This window comes from Otolemur garnettii, unplaced genomic scaffold, assembly GCF_000181295.1.
Source record: "Otolemur garnettii isolate 467f Iridium unplaced genomic scaffold, OtoGar3 scaffold00008, whole genome shotgun sequence".
Lineage (NCBI taxonomy): Eukaryota > Metazoa > Chordata > Mammalia > Primates > Galagidae > Otolemur > Otolemur garnettii.
Genome location: NW_003852403.1, coordinates 6416212 through 6420737, shown reverse-complemented (window position 1 = coordinate 6420737; position 4526 = coordinate 6416212).

The following is a 4526-nucleotide window of genomic DNA, read 5'->3' as shown; positions in this document are numbered from 1 at the left end:
AAAAAAAAAAAAAAAAAAGAAACCAGGGCCCTCCCACTGGAATTTCTGTTAGAGGGCTTTGAAAAGGCATAGCCCCCTTTGGGGGACACTGTTGTTGAAGGTCTTCAGGCCACACACATTCAGGGTACAACAGATTTCTTAGGTAAGAGCCACAGCTCCCTCTGGAGTTTCTTGACGACCTTGGGCACTCCACTGAGGTGACCTGCTGGCTTTGTGGTGATTTCTGAGGGTTCTCAGGGTGACAGAGCTGGTGGGACTTATGTTTTGGCACTGTGTGTTTCCTTCTTGTTGAGAAGACCATTAGCCTGGTCTTATTTCCTGTATAAAGCAAGAGCATAAGTAGTATATAGGTAAAATATTGGCTTGTTACTGGCCAGTAACAGTTAACTTACTTTAGTAAGTCCTAAATATCTAATACAGAAATGAAGCACTATGTCTTAGATGCTGTGATAGATGTACTCATTAGTGACCTCATATAAAATTGATTTTTTTTTTTTTTTGATACAGAGTCTCACTTTGTTACCCTAGGTAGAGTACTGTAGCACCATAGCTCACAGCAATCTCAAACTCTCAGGCTCAAGCGTTCCTTTTGCCTCAGCCTCCCGAGTAGCTGGGACTATGGGTGCCCACTACAATGCCTGGCTAGTTTTTCTATTTTTAGCAGAAATGAGGTCTCACTCTTGCTCAAGCTGGTCTCGAATTCCTGAGCTTAAGCAATTCACCCACCTCAGCCTCCCACAGTGCTAGGATTACAAGTGTGAGCGCACCACGCTGGGCCTAAAATTAATTTTTTAAAAAGAATGAAATATCAATTTTATTTTTTGAGATGTGATGACTTTCAAAATGACTTCATCAAGGTATGATTTGCATACAATAAAATTCACACATTTTCAGTGTACACATCAATGACTCTTGACAAATGTGTGCACTGAGTAATAATCACTACCAAATTAAAACAGAATATTTCCATCTTTTCAGAGAGTTTTCTCCATGCCCCTTTCCAGGCAGTCACCGAATTCTATCACTAATTTTGACTGCTCTAGGACTTTGTAGAAGTCAAGGATTCACTCTTTTCTGTCTGGCTTCTCTAATGTAGCTAATGTGTGAGGGTTTTTTTTGTTTGAGTCAGAATCTCACTATGTCACCCTCAGTAGAGAGCTGTGGAATCATAGCTCACAGCAACCTCAAACTTTTGGGCTTAAGTGATTCTCTTGCCTCAGCCTCCGAAGTAGCTGGGACTAAAGGTGCCTGCCACAACACCCAGCTATTTGTTGTTGTTGTCATTGTTGTTTAGTAGGCCTGGGCTAGGTTCGAACCCACCAGTCCCAGTGCATGTGGCCGGCACCCTAACCAGTGAGCCATGGGCGCAAAGCCAATGTGTGAGATTCTAATACACTTCTGGGTTTGATAGAAGCTGCTCTATAAAAACGAATTCCTGTAATTATTTCCTAGGTCTGATTAGGCCTAAAGCAGTGTTTGTCCCAGGAATCACAGGGTGCTAGTTAAACATGCAGATTTCTGGGCCACATTTGACACCTAGCAAGTACAAAACTCTGAGGGTGGAATTTAGGATTTTAAAATAATTCTACTAAAGTTTAAGAATTTGAGTGTATGCCAAAGTGGGCAATACTGAAAGAAAGGTTATGGCTTAACACTAGGGTCATTGTTTATTTCTGGAGATGTTTTTTCCCTGGACTTTCTGGGACTCTAGGATGACACTCTACATTTACAAAAGAAGCTCACTCAAGGAGTCAGGCTGATAACTCTTGGATGACTTGGTGAGTGCATCCCATTCAGCTCAAACTCTGTGGGGACCAGTGGGCAGGTGTGTTCTTCTGCAGCACTGGTAAAAGTGGCCTTGCACTGCTTTGGCCTATCCAAAAGGAAGGTCTCCCTAGAGTGCTGACCTCTGCTCTTCCTTTGCCATCCATAATGATGGTCTGCCTTGGGTGGGCCTTCTTGGAGGTCAGCAGTCACCTCTGTGTCTAAGGTCCCCTGGAAGAGGGTAGGCAGAGGAAGTCTTGGTTCTGTGGTATCTCCCAGATCAGTCTCAGCTTATAAAGCCTGTCTAGAACTGTCTGAAATGACAGTTTCGTTATTAGTACCGTATCATGTGTGATGGTTAATTTTATGTGTCAACTTGATTGGGCCACAGGGTGCTCAGGCATTTGGTCAAAGACTATTCTGGTTATGTCTGTCATTGTGTTTCTGGATGAGACTGACATTTGAATCAGTTCGCTCCTAGTGTCACCAGGACTCATCCAATCAACTGGAGACCTGAATAGAACCAATGGCCATAGAAAGTGAGAACAGGAATGTTTCCGCCTTTGGACTCCACCTGAAACACTGGCTCTGCCCAGGTCTCAAGTCTGCCAGCTTTCAGACTGGGTCTTACTACATCAGCTTTTCAGGCCTTTGGATTCAGACTGGACCTGCACCATCAGCTCTCTGGGGTCTCCAGCTTGCCAACTTTTCAGCCTCTATAATCACATAAGCCAATTCCTTATTTCATAGAGATATATGATATATACATTCCTGTATTATATGTAGTCTCATATCATATATATTTTATATATAGGACAGATACGTGTGTGCATATATGTGTGTACAGATAGATTTCTATAAGTTTTGTTTCTTGGGAGGACTCTAACACACATATTTTCTCTTTTCTTTCTTTCTTTCTTTCTTTTTTTTTTGAGATAGATTCTTACTGTGTCGCCCTCAGTAGAGTGCCATCTTGTCACAGCTCACAGCAACCTCAAACTCTTGGGCTTAAGTGATTTTCTTGCCTCAGCTTCCCAGGTAGTTGGACTACAGCCACCTGCCACAATGCCCAGCTATTTTTTTGTTGTAGTTGTCATTGTTTAGCAGGCCCAGGCTGGGTTCGAACCCACCAGCCCCGGTGTTTGTGGCCAGCGCCCTAACCTCTGAGTGATGGGCGCTGAACCAACACACATTTTTTCAAGGTTATTTTTCTATTTATAAAACCAAAATGCACTTATAAAACTTCAGATATTACACAGAGTATAGAGAATTAAATTGCCCTCAATCCTATCACATTAATAGTTGCTATTGGCTTTTGTATATGCTTACCTGCAAAGAACATCACTCCCATCCTAGCCATTAAAAAAATCTGAATAAATTACAAAGTTCTAACTTTTCTTGAGCTCATTAGAAAGGCAACTAAGTAACACGAGTTCTTTTTTTTTTTTTTGCAGTTTTTGGCTAGGCCTGGGTTTGAACCCGCCACCTCCGGCATATGGGGCCAGTGCCCTACCCATTTGAACCACAGGCACCACCCATAACATGAGCTCTAACAAGAACAAACCCCTGCAAGGAGAGCCTGGACCCACAAACCATCTCACCTGTGGCAGAGCACTGTAAGAAGATATGACCACAAGCTAAGTGAGTAAAATAAAATCAAGTAACATTTTACTGAATTGTTAAAGGCCAAGAGGAAGCTAGTGTGTCAGTCTGGAACAGCTGGGGACTCCAGAAAAGTTTCCTCCACCCCCCATCTCTCAGCTGCACTCATCCAGTATTTAGCCTCTTCAACTTGGAGCTGGAGGAGACAAGAGATCCTGTTGGGTGCCTCTCCCACTAATATTTGAAAATATTTGATTGAGATCTGAGGGGAGAGGGAACTTTATCTTCTTGGCCACCCTCACCTTGAAAGAAGCTTCTATCAAGTTGAGCTGGAAGTTAGTGGAAAGGGAATACTGTAGAACCTTTGTAAATTGACCACCTAACAGATTGTAACAAACTGGTCAACATATGGAGGTGGTCAGCATAGGGAACTAGGCCTACTGTATTGTTACATACATGTGGTGCCTGTCTGTTCTGTGAAAATTAGGTCAACTTAAGAAGGTGATCAACTCTGGAGGTTCTACTATAGTTGAATGTGCAATGCCACAGATTCGTGTTGCTCTTATTGAGTTAGTATTAGGGGGCTTTCCTGAATAAATTTTCTTAATTTGCTCTATGTCCTTAGAACAACTTCCAGAGATCTTAAATATAGTTTTTTAATTTTTTAAAAAATAGTTCTTACCAACTTTGCATGTTTCATAGGGAAGTGGGTCCATGGAGTTCTCCATACTGCCTCCCAGAAATAGAACTCTACTCTTTTCAATTTTAAGTTATTATTATTTAAGCTATTGTTTTTTACTTTCAGCAGTTTTTTTTTTTTAAGAGGGTACATGGGAACTCTCTGCACCATATTTTTAACAGTTTTATTGAAGTACAATATACATACCATTAAAATGACTAACGTTAAATGTACATACAGTTGAATGGTTTTTAATAAGTTTACAGAGTTGCAAAACCATCACCATTTTTTTTTTTTTTGAGACAGAGTTTCATTATGTCCCCTGCAGTAGAGTGCTGTGGTGTCACAGCTCATGGCAACCTCCAACTCCTGGGCTTAAGTGATTCTCTTGCTTCCGCCTCCCAAGTAGCTGGGACTACAGGTGCCCACCACAACACCTGGCTATAATTTTAGCAGTTTTTAATGAAAGTTATATATAAGA